The following is an 18,808-nucleotide window of genomic DNA, read 5'->3' on the forward strand; positions in this document are numbered from 1 at the left end:
GTCCTCCTGCCGGGCAGTGGCCCAGTTCAGCCAGCAGCAGCCAAATCAGCCTCCCTTACACAGCCCTGTGTATTTAGTAAAAGTACTCCTATACGCCCCTTGCCTCCTACCTCCACCTAGCACTAAATCTCACCAATTCTTCCTCCAAAGTGTATCCTGAGCCATGCAGTTCTCTCCAACTCCCTTACCAAAAGCATTTCTTGCCTAGATCACAGTCTCCTAATAGGTCTCCTTGTTCCTCTAGGATTCAGTGTCCAGAGCAACCATGACCTTTCACGTCACTTCCCGCTAACAAAACTTTAATGGGTCCTTAAAACAAAACCCAAACTTGACCATGGCAGATATGGATATGTAGATACTCTGATCAGTTCCCACTTCAAGACAACACTTGCTTCCCAGCTACAAAGGGTGTGCTAAGCAGACAGTCTCCACTGAGTGGTGTATTATGGCTTATTAGCAGACATTTGGGTTGTTCCTAGCCTTTCCATATGCTGTAGTTACTACTGCTACTACAAATACCCCTGTGAATTATAAATTACTTATTTCACCACATAATTTTGAGTAGATTTTTAGAAGTCAGATTGCTAAGGCAGAGGGCAAATGCATATATATTTTGCTATTTGTAAGGGAATGGAGTTTTGACTGCCCTTCCTACTTTCCTTCTCCCTTCTTTCCCCCACACTGATTGCCTACAACGATGCCTAGCATGTAATAGGTGCTCAATATCTATCTGTGGAATGAATAAATTTGCCTCTGTATATGCACTTTATTGACTAATGAATAAACAGATTAACTGCAATTTGCAATTGTCTTATAAACTCAAATCTAAACTTAAATAGCTAATAATCATGAACAAATCATACTCTATCATTAATAAAATAAATTTTGATTTGAATTGACTTAAAGTTCTCTTCATAATGTTGAAAAAGTCTTAATAACTTTAAAAGTGAGAAAAGACAGGCACACATTTATTTATACTCTTGGAAGCTTATACTGTTTTTTTAAAAAACAAATGTGAGGGTACCAGCTCTTGGTGCAACTATTGTGCATTCCATCGTCACAAGGCCCTTGAGATGCCCTGAGCCAGCAATGTGGGCCCCAAAAGGACCTGGGCATGACAGTGGAGCTGGGAGTACAATGCGAGGATGATGGTTTCGGGGAGGCAGAATATGCTGCCATTAACTCCATGTTGGGCCAGATCAACTTCTGTCTGAACCACCTGGAGAAGAATGACCACCTCAAACCCACCTCCCGGAGATGCTTGAGTCCAACCAGCAGACATGCCTTGAGTTCCAGTTCGAGAAGGCCCTTAGGGATGCCAGTCCCCAGGCTCTTGGAGCCCCCAACTAGCCCCAACCCTGTCTCCCTGAGCTACGCTCTGACCTGAACACTCACCTGGCTTAGATATCTTTCCAAGGGCTGGCTATAGGTCCCCCTGGTGAGTCTGCCTGCCTGGATCACCCTTGTGGTACTCTCCTTGGCATGCCTGGGCCAGCCCCCATCACTCAGCATCCTCTCCTATAGTCAGGTATGGGCCTGCAAACCACCCACCCTGCCTACCTGCCCAATTCCAGGGGACTCCCCACTTTGCCCAGGCCTTAAGCAGCCACATTAAACATGCCAATGAATGAATGAATGAATGAATAAAACCAATGTGGTAAAAGTGACTGTCCTTTTTTTTTTACATTTATCAGTTTATTTGAGAGAGAAAGAAAGAGTACAAATGGTGGGGAGAGGGGCAAAGGGAGAGGGAGAAAGAGTTCTAGGCAGGCTTGGCATTGAGCGCAGAGCCCAGCACAGGGGTCAATCTCACAACCCTGAGATCATGACCTGAGCGGAAACAGATGCTTAACCAACTGCACCACCCAGGCGACCCTCAGTTTGTCCTTTTGAAAAACCTTTTTTTGTTTTAAATATTTTATTTATTTGACAGAGAGAGAAAGAGAGAGAGACATCACAAGTAGGCAGAGAGGCAGGCAGAGAAAGAGGAAAAGCAGACTCCCCACTGAGCAGAGAGTCCGATGTGGGGCTCAATCCCAGGACGCCGAGATCATGACCTGAGCTGAAGACGCCTAACAACCGAGCCACCCAGGTGCCACTGTCCTTTTGAAAATTAAGAATTTTTTTTTTCTTTGTGTACCTTTCATTTGTCAACCACTAAGTATTTGACTTAAGATATATCACTACCCAAATACAAAATTCCCAACTTTGGGTGGCATCAAGGTAGGAAAGTTTAATAATGGATCAGTTATTTTGGACCTAAAACATCCCCTGCCTGCCCAAGAGAAATAGTGTTACAGTGATACGTATATTGCCTGCCTTGGATACAATTCAACCATGGTGTAGCATATATGCAATAAAAATACACAGCAGAGTCACAATACATCATCCATAGTATCTACCACTGACTAAAACTTGAAAACAGGCTACTGGCAGTGCCGCCTCCCCAAAGAGACAAAGGTACTATGGGAAGGTAGATGGGTAAGTGACTGCCTGCCTGGGTCACCCTTCTGGTACTCTCCCTGGCATGCCTGGGCCATGTTATGTCAGATGGAATCCAGGACTCCACTCTTCCCAACTCCAAAGACAGTTGAAGCACTTCCCTTCCCAACTACCTTTCCCCATCCTTCCCATTAAGGGATGGGAAAATGTAGAAGAGACAGGAACACAGGTTTGGGAAAGGATGACTAGTGGTAGGAGCCAGAAGAAGGTCCTCATGTGGCCAGCAAGAATTGCAGCACTCACATAAAGCACCACCACGACTCCAGCGGTAACAGTAACAACCACTTTATGCAACTGGAATAACATCAACAGACAGGACTGCCTATAACAACTATACTGGGAGGAGAGTGGAATTCCCAGAAGAGTAGTAGCTGATGAAACTAACTGAAATGACATTGAGGGAAGGAGGGACAATAAAAGGGAAAAACCACAGTAACATCTTTTATCTCAAGAAGGAATGAAAAGGCTAGAATATTAATTAGGATTGTAGAGTGAGTTCTAAAGGTCAGGCAGTCAGGTGAGCAAGCAAATCTAAGTTCAAGTGCGCATCTGCGGTCGCCTTGGAGCCAGGCTTCTTTTAGGTTTGTTTGGTGGCCAGGAGAAAGAGGCTCAGGGATATCCCAGCAGGGATGCAGACAGGAAAATGAAGAAACAAGGTGGGTGAGAATTCTCATGGGAACTGGTAGGGGAGAGAAAAAAAAAAATTAAGAAAATTATTAAGAAATAAACACGAAAGGAAATCAAGAGCAGAGAAGAAACTGGCCTTCTTAGGGCTCTCAGCAGGACATAGGCTGGAGTCCTCTCTTTCACTTTTTCACACAGTCATTCAATACTATTGAGCACCTACTCTGAGCCAGGCACTGTTCTAGACAAGGCAGGGAACAAAATAGTCCCTGCTCTCATGAGGCCTGAATTCTAGTAGGAAGAGACAAATAATACATCAACAAATAGCATCACTACAGAATATAAGTAAGCAGATGACTGCTGCCTGCTATTGCTATAACCTTCTCAGCCTGCTCTTCTGGGTTTATTAAGAAGAGACTTGAACTAGTGTGGGAGTACTTACAAAGAAGTAAACAGAATTTTCTTAGCTCCTTTCAAATTTTTTTTTTCTTTTCTTGAAATGAAAATCACTTTTCTTTTTTTCTACAAAAGTAATACAGCTGGAAACAAATACTAAAATTTAAATAGAAATTCATAAAGTTGAAAAACATAAATCTCTCACAATTTCATATCCAGTGTTAAAAAGTCTGGAGTATATCATTACAGACTTCTCTTTAAACATATAAATGCATTTACAATATGAATATGATGTAGCTCATTTTCAAATGCATGTTCATAATTATTGATAAGGTACAATAAGGTATGTACTATGCATACTGTTCCATAAATTACTTTCCACTTAAAATTTTCCAGACCTCTTTCTGTATAAACTTATAGATGTATATATTCTTCTTAATGGCTGTATAGTGGCTAGTATTTCATTGCACAAAAGTAACCTAATTAATTCACTCAACATTCACTACAAATGAATGTTTAGTGTGTTTCATATTTTATAATACTACAAACATCCTTGAATAAAATTTTTATACATTTGTCAATCATCCCTAGGATATCTTCTCAGAACTAGAATCAAAAAGCTGCTATGTATTTGGAAAACTGCTCTCTAAAAGTCAACATCACCTTGCACCTATACCTATGGTGAATGTTTTCCCACATGTCAATATAAAAGAAAAAAAAATCCTTCTTTATCTTATATTTTATAAAATCTACCCCCACCCCCCATCAGTTTATGGTTTCTCTTTTAATTTCATCAAAGATTTTATTTTTATAAAAAAGTAGAAATTTCTTATGCTGTCAAATTTGTCAATTTTTCCCTTATGGTGTCTGGCTGGCTTAAGTGTCATGTCACTCACTCTTTGGCTTGCTTGTTCCTTTTTATCCTTCAGGTATCAGCATAAATATTACCTCTACAGAGCAGCTTCCCTAAATTCCATCTAAAGAAAGCTGTCCTTACTATTCTTTCTTAGAATCTTTGTTTATTCCTACAGAGCTCTTTTCACAACTTGTACAAATGATCCATTATTGGTATTTGTAACATATCTGCCTTTCCCACTAGAGTATAAGCTCCAAGAGGTACACATTATTCCCTGGGTGATCTGCCTATTTTCCACTACACCTCCAACATCTGCCATAAAATAGATACTCCTAGATTACTTCGTGAACAAAGTTTAGTTCCTTCCTGGGGCATAATGCCAATTTTCTCTTGAACAGTGTTCCTTCTAAAAGATTAAATGAATAGTAGAGGCTGTCAAACTAATCCTTCACTGAAGAATAATTTAGAAAATCTCTGTTACCCCTTTTCCAAAAGAAATGTGTCAAGATTAGTCAGTAAATTTTGGGCTGGGCTTAAATGAACACTGCAATATGGCTCAAGGACATGCAATATTGCTTTTATAACATCCAAGGGCACATCCATATACTGTATATCTTGAGAATTTTGATGGTTTCAAAATCTATTATTAGTAATTTACTTTGAAAACGAAGACATGCCATTTACTAATTTAGGATCAAAGGGAGGAGTGTTATGATGCCAGAGCACCCAAAATGTTAGGAACCTGTAATTTAGTTTTTCTTTCTAATTTTTAAAATATTTTCTTTATTTCTTTGAAAGAGAGAGTATGAGTGTGCACAAGTAGGGGGAGCAGCAGGCAGAGGGAGAAGGAGAAGCAGCCTCCCCTCTGTGTGGGGAGGGGCTAGTTCCTTGACCCTGGGTCAAGTCCCATGACCCTGGGATCATGACCTGAGCTGAAGGCAGATGCTTAACCAATGAGCCACCAAGGCACCCCTGTAACTTAGTTTCTATGGATATCCTCTATGATAGTAATTAATTACTTATTTAAAAAAAAGTGGTATTTAGGCACAAGCATCAGCAATAGTGATAGTTCCTTGAACAGTATCCATTAATAAGAACATTAATAAGAACATAAACTGAAGGTTTAGGATGGCCTGTTTTCCACCTGCTAGATAAGAGTTCACTTCAAAGGTATCAGGGTTGATCCCTTTTCATTCTCATAATAAAAAGTTCATCTACTCAGATTATATGATCCCCTTTTTTATGATTGGCTCTTTCCTTTTAGATGAATATCTTTAATTGTGGCAGGAATTAGGGAAACTTTTATCTGCGATTTTTTTCTACGAATACCTGTAAATAAATACCTGTAAATACACAAATTAAAGTGGAACAAAAGCTGAGTTCTAGTTTCATAGTGTAGGTAAAAATATTTACATTCTACTATATCATTTACTTACAAATACTTTTACTTCTTAAATTGAGAGGCAATGTGATGTTTTCTTAGGTGAATGCATGCAATGTACTAATCTTCAATGAATTTATCACTGGACTTAATACATGCAGATATTTTTTCAATACACAAATGAATTTTGTTAACACAAAACATTATTACAGTGTAATAATATGCCATGGCTTTTTATAATTATTGCATTTAAATTACTATGTAATGTATATTTCTTGGTAAAAATATCCATCTGGTGATGAAAACTTGGAATTCATTCAATAGAAAATCTTACTATGTTATTTTCAACAAACACATATGAAATTAAATATTTTTATGATCAACTATCATAATTTGGTGATCACAGATAATGCAATTAATCTAACTTTGTAAGGGGGAAACAATTATTGAACAGTTATGCATATCAGTCCTCACTAAAATAATACCTTGTCCCTTTCTAAAGAAGAGAGACTGTCAAAACAGATAATTCTAGTAAAGTCAGAAATAGTTTGAAAGGACAAAAAAACTTTATTTTCCTCTTTAACATTTCACCTTATATCTATTCAGAAACAGTCAGAAAACATTTAACTTTATTACTATGTACCAAGAACTTCACATATTAGAGATGAAAAGCAATCAATTATTTAACCTAATGTTTTTCATAATTTAAATACAAATAAAAGATAAAAGCATGACTTTTTAATTAAAAAAGATTTCAAATTATAATAGCCACATTTGGCTAAGAAGCTACTGTATTAGACTAGAGACAGTCTACATTTGACAGGTCTAGACAGTCTAAATCAAAGATAGGGAGTACTACTAATTATTTAGAGAAAATTTAAGATGAAATATTTGTAAATTATAATAAAAATAAAAATTGAGAACCATCATAAGAGAGTAATATATCCAAAACAGAAATTCTTTGATAATTCGACATTTGAATAAAATTCTTCAGAAAAGGGGGTGCTTGGGTGGCTCAGTGGGTTAAAGCCTCTGCCTTCAGCTCAGGTCATGATCCCAGGGTCCTGGGATGGGCCCCGCATCAGGCTCTCTGCTCAGCAGGGAGCCTGCCTCATCTCTTTCTGCCTACTTGTGATCTCTGTCAAATAAATAAAATCTTAAAAAAAAAATCTTCAGAAACTGGAAATGAAAGTCATTCAAAGATGTAGATACAGAAAAATAAGTATATAAAAGGATAATGCAAGAAAGAGTGAAAGTTAATTTATATAAATAGTTTTGCTAGATAAACATGGGAAAATGTTAATTACCTGATAAACAGAACATGGCAGCACTTTATAAATATTTGTTGAACTGAAATGACTTTTGTAGTGGTAACAAAGAACATTTGTTACCTTAAGGCTACAAATGAAACAGCCTCAAGATTTTAGGTAAATAACTCAGGAGAGACAGATATTATATTAAGGATGCCAAGGTGCAATCCCAATGGCCAAAGGGTATTATCGTGTCCGTTGGCACCACCTGTCAGATCACTAGAAACCACTGAGCTGACATTTTTAATTTCCTTTTTAAAAGTTAAATATTTTCTGATTATAGACAAATACTTCCTTTATGTAGCAAATTCATAAAATACATAAAAGCACTAAGAAGAAAATCGACTCACCGCCCAAATACTTTATATTTACACTTTCTTCAAGTCTTTTTTTTTCTTTTTTTTTTTCCATTCACCGACTTCCTTACTTTAAAAAATAACAGAATCAGGAAGATAGGTATATTTTATAATATTTTAAAATTTCTATTTTAAAGATTTTATGTACTTATTTGACAGAGAGAGAGAGCTCGCATGAACGCATGCACAAGCAGGGAGGGGGCAGGCAGAGGAAGAAGCAGGCTCCCTGCTCTAAAGCTCCCCATGTGGGGCTCCTTGTGGGGCTAGATAGGAGGCTCAATCCCAGGGCTCTGGGATCACAACCTGAGCCCAAGGAAGAGGCTTAAACAACAGTGTCACCCATGTGCCCCTATAATTTTCCTTTTTAAATTAATTCTCATACAATGTGTTTATAAAAGCAAAGCATATGAACATGACATTAAGCGAGAAACAGGCTAAGCCAACTGACTAATTAGATTCACACTTACATCTTCATTGTTAATTGTGGTAACCTGTTTGAAATAAGGTCTCCAAGGGTTAATTAGCCAGCAGCATTTATCAGTAAAAGATAATGTACTTAAATTTTAAAAATATGTGCAAATTTGTAAGTCTTTCATTTCCCAATATGAATCTGAACTCCAGAAAAAATTTTCTCATATTGGTAGTTGTATTAAAAACATAAAATCTTAGTTAAGTTGAGAAATAATTGTCTTGGAGAATGGAGGTACTGATTAATGTGTGAATTGTTTCTTGTTCAAGGAAATTCCATATTGTAAAATATGCAAATAACTAGAAAAAAAAAACAGAATAAAAGATTCAAATTATCATGACCCAAATATTAGTACCTAAAAGACTAATCATATTCTTGTGAGTAGAATTTTTTTCACTGGGTCATATTCATAGTTTCCTGGCAAGCAATTTGAAGATCAAAATTCCTAAGCATTCAAAACCCAGTGGATTTTTTTTTTTTAACTTTCTTACTTAGATAAATTTATTTTAAAAGACATCTTTCTTGGGACGCTTGGGTGGCTCAGTTGGTTAAGCAGCTGCCTTCAGCTCAGGTCATGATCCCAGGGTCCTGGGATCGAGTCCCACATCAGGCTCCTTGCTCAGCAGGGAGCCTGCTTCTCCCTCTGCCTCTGCCTGCCATTCTGTCTGCCTGTGCTCGCTCTCTCCCCCTCTCTCTCTTTGATAAATAAATAAAATCTTAAAAAAAAAAAAAAGACATCTTTCTTTAAACATTTTCTTTTACTTGAGTGTAGCTGACACACAATGTTACATTAGTTTCAGGTAAAAACACAATGGATTTGAAAACAAAAAATACAGCAAAACTAATTATCAAAATATAAGCACTAATTATCATCTGTGTTGATATGCTTCATGTGTCAACTGGGCTAGGCCACAGTATCCAGTTATTCAATTAAGCAATAACCTAGGTGTCACTGTAAGGTATTTTGTAAAAGCAGTCAACATCTACAATCCATTGATTCTAAGAAAGGTACTACCCTTCATAATTTGGGTGACCCTCAACTATTCACTTGAAAGACCTTAAAAGCAAAACTGAGAGTCCCATGAGAAAGAAGAAATTCTGCCTCAACACTGCAGGATCGGCTCTTGCTCAAGAATTTTCAACCTGCCTGCCTGCCTGTGTTATAAATATCTGACGTGCCTGCTCCTGCACTCATGTAAGCCAACTCTCTGAAATATATAAATCTCTTAATTGCATCTGTATCTATCCTCCATCATTCTTCCCTTCTCTCCTCTCTCATCTCTTTGATAAAGAAATGTCTCATGCCTTTTTCTATGAGGAATCTCTATGCTCCATAGCTCCCTACTATTGCTGTAAAGTCAAGTCCATTGCAATTATGCCAGCCCAGTATTGAAATCTGCACATTTGACCATCCAAAATGTGCCACAGATTAGCACATTTAACAGAATAAATTCATACTTTCTCTCTGTAGTTGGAGTGTATTCACTTCGTCAATGAATCTAGGGATTCTGTTTCTTTAAGGAGTAAAAGAAAAGATGTTAAGTTAAAAAAAAAAAAGGGAAAAAAAGGAAAAAAAAAAACAAAAGAGAAAAGAAAAAGAAAATTATTAAAAAAGTCAAACCATGGGGGAAAGGAGGAAAGATATGTGGTAAATGCAAGTGTTAATACAGTTCCTGGGATTTAACAGTACCTTTTAGTCTCAACATCCTAATAACCTGGGCAAAAAGCTAAACAAATCATGTAACTCTTTTTACTTAATAAAAGGAAACATTTATTCTTTTAGAGAGAAAAAAACTCTTTTTTCTGGTAGACACTTCTATGAAGAATTTGTTTTCAAGATTTCTTAAATAAGAGATAAAGAACGAAATAACCAACACCTTCAGTACTTGCTTTCAGATTCAGAAATGATTACCTTCTAGCCTTTTCAATTGCTAATCAAAGGCCCAAAACATAAAAACTAAAACTTAATGAGGGAGGAGCTGTATGTCTAATGATGGCAACTGATACAGGAGGTGGCTAGTATATCCCTTAGATCTTCATTGTTCAATGGTGGACACTGGCCACTTGCGGCTTTGACAACCCAAAATGTGACTGGTCTGAATTAAGATATGCTCTAAGGAAGGGCACCTGGGTGACTTAGTCAGCTGAGCACCCAACTCTTGGTTTTGGCTCAGGTCATGATCCCAGGGTCCTGGGATCGAGCCCAGCCTCGGGCTCTCTGATCAGCAGGGAGCCTGCTTCCCCCCCTCCCTCTCTGCCTGCCTCTCTGTCTACTTGTGATCTCTGTCTGTCAAATAAACAAATAAAATCTTTTAAAAAAATTAAAATAAATGCTGTAAATATAAAATAAACACTAGATTTCAAAAATGAGCATTAAAAATATAAAATATCTCATTAATAATTTTTATATGCATTACTGCTGAAATGATAACATTTTGATGTACTGAGTTAAATAAAATACATTATTAAAATTAATTTCACCTATTTCTTTTTACTTTTTCTATTGGGCCTCCGGGAAAATTTAAAATTAAATATGTGGCTAACATTTCTATTGTGCAGTAAAGGCCTATATCCATGGATATAGGCCTTTAGTAGTTCTTCCCCAATTTTTGACAACGGAAGTAAGTGGCCAATGGAGGACTAAGAGCATTAACATTGTGGGAACATTTCTATACAGGTCTGGCTTATCAGCTGGGTAGTTCTATCCTACAAGATCTTCTTTAGACGTAATTTCCTTTGGCCACACTTTTGGGAGGATCAAGACATTAATCTAAGGCACACTTCTGCAGGGTATCAGTTTGTTAGCAGTGTTCCATGTGGAGAGGAGATGCCTGCTTCTAATCCCTGATGGGCAGCAGTAAGACAGTCACTCTATTATCAAGCTAGAAAAGTACAATCAGGATTCTTATTAGGAAACTAAATCACTAAACTCTTGCATGAGTTAAGTTTCAATTATGCTCATAGGCCAAGTCTATTCAGTCAAGCTGTTCTTGAAAAATTAATCTCGGATCTCTCAAGTATCCAGTATCCAGGCAAGTACTGAATAAACTCCAGAATTTTATCCCACTAAGATGATTCTGATCACAAAATTTTCAAGTACATCTGATAGACCTACACATACTCTTTAATATTTCTAAGGAACATATCATTTTGTGCCAACATGACCAATGTGCACTCATGTTACAAAGTCAGCTGGCCTGATGAATTTAATTATTAGGTACTGAGCATTTCAATTTTGAGCTCAATTTTGTCTACTATAGACGACAACTTTGGTTTCAATAAATCCGATGCTCAATAAGTGACCTCCCTGGAAGAGGAATAAGATACTAAAGAGAGTGAAATAGGAAAAGAAAGCTAAACCAGAGGTATGCTTTTATCTGGTCAGTGCTCTGGATGCTGGGACCCAATTCCTGCTGGAATATTTTGAGGAGTCATGTTGAATGTGTCTGAATAGTCAATGTGCTTCACCTGTCTGCCCAAAGGGCAGAAGAGAGCATTTATTCATTAGCTCCTATCCCCCAAGGGTCACCTGGTGTGGTAATCCTTTCACATATCTGAATTGATTCCCCATAGGTATCCCATGCTACAGTGTCAAAACAGAAAGCTAAGGCTACTCAGCAGAGCTATAGTAAGGTGACACATATGATAAGATGGTACTCTAGCCGCAGCTAGGCTGGAGTAAAGTAGGACAAGAGGATATGAGGGAGGGCTCAAGAGGCATGAGATACTATGTTCTTTTATGCCTGTCCCTTATTCCATTGAGATAAAGAATTTAAATCACCTTTGTGTTATTCCTTATGTTCCACAAGTATGTGAAAACATATGATACTCGACTCTCTGCTTATTTCACTTATTTCACTCAGCATGGAGGCATTGGGAGATGGAGAGGAGAAGAGAGTTGGGAAAAATTGGAGGGGGAGACAAACCATGAGAGACTGTGGACTCTGAGAAACAAACTGAGAGTTTTGGAGGGGAGGAGGGTGGGGGTTGGGTGAGCCTGGTGGTGGTTATTAAGGAGGGCACATATTGCATGGAGCACTAGGTGTGGTGCATAAACAATAAATTCTGAAACACCGAAAAGAAATAAAATAAAATAAAATGGAAAAAAAAAGAATTTAAATCACCTTGAACTACAGAGAAAGAGTATCTTTTCAAAAATTAAAAAATATTAAACAGCTCTGAATATTACATTGGAAAAATGCAGGCTGCTCTTAGGCCATGCAAATGGGGAGAAGGAAACAAAGCAGAAAACTTCACAGTAATTTCTATGAAGCAAACATTCAAAATACCACAGTGTTATACTCAAATGCAGATGAATCTCTTTAAAAAGTTCAAATGAGTATAGAGTTTAGAGATATTTCTACATAACTTCACATCAAATTAGGATTCTTATGGACTTGAAATAATAACAAGTAGAAATAATAAAATAACAGCAGTTATTCCTTATTTAATGCCTATTTTGAGCAAGGCAGGGCTTAGCATTTTACATATACCAGTTTACTAGGTGAAAAAACTACTTTCAAGATTAGTAATTTTCAACTTTTTGTACTATGATCTTTAGTTAAGTATATTAGGGTTCTCAAAAGACACAGAACCAAAAAGATGTGTATGTATATATATATATATATTTTTAATATATAGTATGTATAGGAATGTATGTATATACATGGGGGAATTGATTAATTTTAGGGAACTGACTCACATAATTGTAGAGGTTAGGAAGTCCAAATCTTTATGGTAGCCTGGCAGTCTGGAGGAGACCCAGGGAAGAGGTGACGTTGCCTCAGTCCAAAAGGAATCTACAGGTAGAATCTACTCTTCCTCAGAGGATGTCTGTCTTTGCTTACGGTCTTCAACTAATTGGATGAGGCCAAACCACATTCTGGAGGGTAATCTGCTTTACTCAAAATCTATTGATTTGAATGTTAGTATCAGCTAAAAAAAATTCCTTCACAGCAAATTCTAGACTAGTGGTTGACCAAATATCTGGGTGTTATAGCTTAGTGAACTTGACACATAAATATTAATCACTGCAGGCACCTGGGTGGCTCAGTTGGTTCAGCATCTGCCTTTAGCTCAGGTCATGATCCCAGGGTCCTGCGATCTAATGCTTCTTTGGGCAACCTACTGAGTGGGGAGTCTGCTTCTCCCTCCATCCCTTCTACCTCCAGATCATGCACAAATGTGCACGTGCGTGCGCTCTCTCTCTGTCTCTCAAAAATAAATAAATAAATAAATAATATGAAAATAGATTGAAATACATTTCAATATTCAGTAAAAAATACATTTTACATTACAATGGACACAAAATATGCATATATGTATGTGAAACAAGAATTTCAGAAAACAATACTCACTGTGAGTCAGGTTTTATATGCTGGTATTTCCTATTCCATTATTTTTTCTACTTAATTAAAAAGAAAAAAATACTTATACCCCACTAAATTGATTTCACAGCCCTCTAATGTAACACATAAATTGAAAAAACCCTGCCCTAGATGACATATTCATTTGCTCGTGTTTTAGAATACTGGTTAAAAAAAAAAAAAAAGCATCACAGTGGCAACAGAATGTGATATTTGAGAAGGAAATTAAGTATATTTGAATACATAAAATGCAATAAACATATGTATATCAGAAAAATTATGTAAAATGCTTAATTTCTTATTACCATAGCAACGACATACACATAGCAAATTAGTGTAGTATTTTATCACTGTCAAAATAAATATTTGAGAATAAAATCTGGCATACCTAACTGTGACAATCAACTGTGGCTTGGTATCTTTGAGGGTACATTACCAATATAATCTTCCTAAGCACCACTATTACCCCACTTAAAGAAATCACATTATATCTGATAAAAGTGATCAGTAGCAGTTTCTTTTTTTTTTTTTAATTTAGATGGTGAAAAAAAATCACTACTTCTCCAGCATGAAAGAATAAGAGGAAAATCACAAGAAATTGTTTTGAATTTTTATTTTTATTTATTTTTTTAAATTTACTTGACAGAAAGAGATCACAAGTAGGCAGAGAGGCAGGCAGAGAGAGAGGAAGGAAAACAGACTCCCTGCTGAGCAGAGAGCCCGATGTGGGGCTCGATCCCAGAACCCTGGGATCATGACCTGAGCCGAAAGCAGAGGCTTAACCCAATGAACCACCCAGGCGCCCCAAGAAATTGTTTTGGATAAGATAATTGAGAAAGTGTGGATTAAAAACAAAAACAAAAACAAAAAAACCTGACCTCATTTTAACTCCCTTAACCTTTTTCACTCTGGATGTAAGCCCAGTTTTAAAACCTAAATGTGATTTCTCTTTGTGACTGATGATATGACTCAGAAGGTTAACTATTCAGAACTAATTCTGTATACTTTTTAATATGCACCTAGTAAGTTATGATGAATCTCAGAAGAAACTGAGCATAAGCAAATCTAAAAATAATAAATAAAGGCACTTTACTTATATACATTTTTAGAAAAAACCTTTTATGTTCTGCTCCTTAAAGGTCATAAAAGATCAAAACAGAATAAAAAAATGTGCTAAGGATAAATTACGCTCACACTCAGACCTCAGCTTTGTACAGAGGCATATAAAAAGCAATACTTTTAGAATGAAAAGAAAAGTATTGCTTTTTTTTAGAATGAAAAAGCTTGAAATTTGAGATACTTTTTAGTAAGATCTACCTAAAATCAATATTTTGAAAACCAGAAAGACAACACAAACTAGAATAAAAGTTTCTTGTACAATTCATAAATACCTACAGTTAGGGAGACACAGTAGCTTATGGTTGAGTATAGACTTCAAGGGGCTCAAAATGCTCAAGTGATTCACTTTCATATCCTCCCACATTTTTCTCGAGAAGCATGGCAAATTTTATATAATTTTAGCTTTTATAAAGCTAGTGATCAATATAAAAAACGGTGTGTAGAAAAGGCGTCTCTAAGTGTTATGCTATTGTGTTTCAAGTACTTGTTTTATTCTTTTATTATGAGAGTTAAGTAAAAACATCAGAATACAAAATAACAAAAGTATACCCAAACTATAATAATGTACCAATGTAAGAATAACTTGTTAAAGTTGAGCTGTACAAACAGCCATAGGATTTGGGGTAATTTACCATTTCTGTTTTTAAAATTGTTATACTAATTTTTTAATCAAACAAAGTTAAAAAGGCAAAATTGTAACTCTGGCCATGCCAGTCACAGAAAGGCCCAATAATTATACTGGCAGGGATAAACTGCAGAGCTTCAGGTACTTCTGAATGGGGAGAAGACTGCTGCTTTGCCTGGTCAAATATAGCCACAATCCGCTATGCATGAGGGAGGTCAAATGACTCGCGTAACTCCACTCAACAGGAACTTTTCACTGTGGATGGCGGTAAACCCATCAAGACACAGCATCTTTGGGGAGGAAGAAATGCTAGTAGTGACTAAAGAACAGGGTGTTGACCAAGCTCAAGGATATATCCTTTCTAGTCTTGGAAACCAAAGATCCCAGAATGAAAGAAAGAAAAGGAAAGGAAAGGAAAGGAAAGGAAAGGAAAGGAAAGGAAAGGAAAGGAAAGGAAAGGAAAGGAAAGGAAAAAGAAAAGGATCTTGGAACTACTGTGCAACTGAAGATGTAATGCTCCTGTGTAAACTTTCAATAAGACCCAATTTCTGAAAGCAATATGTGAATGTTTTCCCCTTGCAACCTTAAAGATTAATCAGACTAATTTGCTTTTGCAGAGGAAAAAAAAGATACTAAAAACAGAATCTAAACATAATTTAACAGAGTTATGATATCTAGGACAGGTTGGTATGTAAAGAAAATTATGACAGCTATTAAGCACATACCAGGTGCTTAGTAAGTAACTGAATGAATACCAGAAATATATAAGCATTAAGGTTTTTAACAGGAATTCTAAAAATGAAGCCACACTGTTTTCTTTTTAAAGATTTTATTTATTTATTTGAGAGAGAAAGCACAGGAAGAGAGGGCAGTGGCAGAGGGAGAAGGAGAAGCAGACTCCCCGCTGAAAGGGAGCCTGACACAGGGCTAGATCCTAGGACCCTGGGATCATGATCTCACCTGAAGGCAGAAGCTTATGAACTGAAACCCAAGAAGCCCAACACACTGTTTCTTTTGCATATTGCTATGATAACTCCTTAAGTGATTTTAGTATTTTAGAATTTCAAGTATTTCAGTTGTCAGTTTATTTTACATATCTTATTTTTGTATCTGGGACCCAACATGTTCTCTTAAAATATAGGATTACAAGGTCTCATTGTATTCTTTTAAATAAAATATTTCAAGTGTATAAATATAGTTAATAATATTATATACACCCATGTGCTCACCATCCAGCGTAAGAAACAAAACACTATAGCTATAACCAACTTAAGAAATAAAGCACCACAGATAAAAAAACACTATAGATATGACCAGTAAAACACTGTGACCCCTCCCACCAACATTCTCCTTCCCCAGAGTATCATTTTCATACATGTTTTAAAAACTTTTACCACATCTTTATATATCCATAAACAATGGGAGCAGTGATTTCCTAGATTTGTTGGTGCACGTATAGAATTTTGAAAACTATGTACCCATCTTGCTCATTAAGTTGACAAACAATGGTAAAGGATGTATTTTCCAGTTTACTGCATATCAAACGCATCCTTTAAGTATGTTTTTTGTCAAAGCCTTGCAGCTGCATTTTAACTTATTCAATCTGTGGAAAATATAACCATATAGCTTAATTGGCAGAGCCAGTCCTCATTGTCAAACCCATTCAACCAAATGTGACTTAATCTCTGTCAGAAAAAGTCTAACTTAATTTTTAAATTCAAATAAATGTATTATTATGTGTCCCCATGACAATTTTCTCACTTGTGGATGTTAATTTTAAGAGAGATGAATGGACAGCTAGCTAGGTAGACGAGAAACTATAAGGCAAGGATCCTGGCTGTGAGTTTGTCACCTGGCTGAAATAATGTGTTGCCCCCTTCAATAATTTTTACTGATGCTATCTCTGCTTTAGTCTCAAGAGACTCTCCCTCAGGAGAAATTCGCTTTCTAATAGCCTCTGTTTGGTGCCCTGGAGATTTTTAAACCCCAAGGCAATGCATAAGAGTAAGATTGAGCACGGACCAGGAGTACGCTTTCCTTCTGGAAAAAGTGGGATACAGATGACTATGTAAGACATCAGAAAGGAGAACTGGCAGACCAGAAGGATCATTTTTAGGAAAGATGGCATATAGAAAAGAGTGAATATGGAAATTAATGTCTTTAAAGCTATCTGTACCTGCACATCCCACTGAAAGCCTTTGTGTTCTCAGCGGCAAAGGTATCCCAATTTGAAAACCACTCATCAACAGCAGGAGCTGGCAAACCAGGATCTAACCACCACCTGCTCTGTGAATAAAGTTACACTGCACACAACCATACTCGCTTGTTCACGTAATGCCCACTGTAAGTGCGTTCACACTACCACAGCCAAGTTAAATATGAGCAACAATGCTGGGTCTCACAACGCCAGAAATTTGTGCTTGCTGGTACTCTGGAGAACAACTCTGCTACTTCTCCTCTATAGCATTGTGTATATGTTTTAAAAAATTCTCTTTAAATCAAAATTACATATTCACATAATTTGAGGGGCCACATTGTTCTACAAAGCTTATTATGAAAAATGGTTCTCTCTCCCCCAAAACAACTACTTTATATGCTTTCACTTGATGTCTCTCGTTATGGCACAGGCGAAACAAGGGAGTCACGAAAATGTCTGACAGTTACAAAGAAGACTCTGCTCCTGACTCCTCTGCAATATCAAAATAACATCTGTACATTATGATTTATTTTTCAAATTTAAGCACCGTATATTAACTTACTATTGAAAAGGGATTTATCTCATCCTTCGTGAGACTTAATACTCTCAATATAGTTGTATATCAATATTCAACATTTATATGATTATGAATACACACTATAACAGTAAGTTATCTAGTATTCCAGGATTATTTTTCCTTTTCCTACCTAAGCTTTGTTTTCCTTGGAAATAATAAGTAAATTCTGTGTATTTTCCAGGTACTTACCTATAATTCAACGTCATTTGTTAAGTTCAGTAAGTATATGTTCATTCAATCACTCTAATTTTCAGATTGGTACTTCTTCCCTCAAATTTGTCTGGATACTGTTTTTCCTTTTCCATATTTAAGCTCCCAGATCTCAGTTGGGTAGAGAAGTTGCTGGGTTTTCAAACTTCCACAAGGAGAATTTAATAACATCCTTCTCTTTTCTTCAGGAGACTTAACCCTGAGATCATACTATTATTTAATATATGGTTCATGTTCAAACTTTACTAATTACCTCAATACTGTCCTTTATAGCTAAGTCTCCCCCAGGGTCACATATTACATTTAGTTGCCATGTTGATTAGTCTTTTTTTGTTGTTCATAACACTGACATGTCCTGAAATATGTTCCAATTTAGGTTTCCCAGTTCTTTCCTCACGATTAGATAAAGATAATGCGTTTTAAGAAATATGACATGAATATTGTCTGATTCTGTGTATTGTATAAGGGGAGACATATGATGTCAAGTTGTGCATTAAGGTGGTATGCACAAATTTATCTACTATAAACAAATCTCCCCCCCCTTTGTAATTAATAAGTATTCTGTTTCCCAACAAAATTTGTCTTAATGGTTTTGATACACACCAATGATTTTTTCCTGAATAAGCTATTATAATGATCACTGAAAAATGGTGACTTTTTTCCAACTCTACTATTTTGCCTACAATTTATTCGTTAGCATCTAATTGCTTCTTAAACAGATTTTCAACTGGGTTATTGTTTTTAGCACCAGCCTCAACTCCACTTTTAGAATTTCCTGGCACTGCCAATTACTGAGCATTCGGGGGTACTGTGATGTAAA

General features: G+C 36.5%; 1 protein-coding gene across 11 annotated transcripts in view; it reads right to left on the reverse strand.

Annotated features, from left to right (window-relative positions):
• The window catches only part of NDUFAF2 (NADH:ubiquinone oxidoreductase complex assembly factor 2), a 357,071-nt gene that overhangs the window by 132,708 nt on the left and 205,555 nt on the right, over window positions 1-18,808 (reverse strand). The window contains exon 7 of one of the 11 annotated variants that reach the window (XR_014310374.1): window positions 7,420-7,495. The exons of the other annotated variants lie outside the window; for them this stretch is intronic. The gene's annotated coding sequence lies outside the window, so the exon portion shown is untranslated. The remainder of the gene's footprint in view (window positions 1-7,419; window positions 7,496-18,808) is intronic. 11 annotated transcript variants of the gene reach the window in all.

Source organism: Mustela nivalis (genome assembly GCF_964662115.1).
Source record: "Mustela nivalis genome assembly, chromosome: 3".
NCBI classification, from domain to species: domain Eukaryota; kingdom Metazoa; phylum Chordata; class Mammalia; order Carnivora; family Mustelidae; genus Mustela; species Mustela nivalis.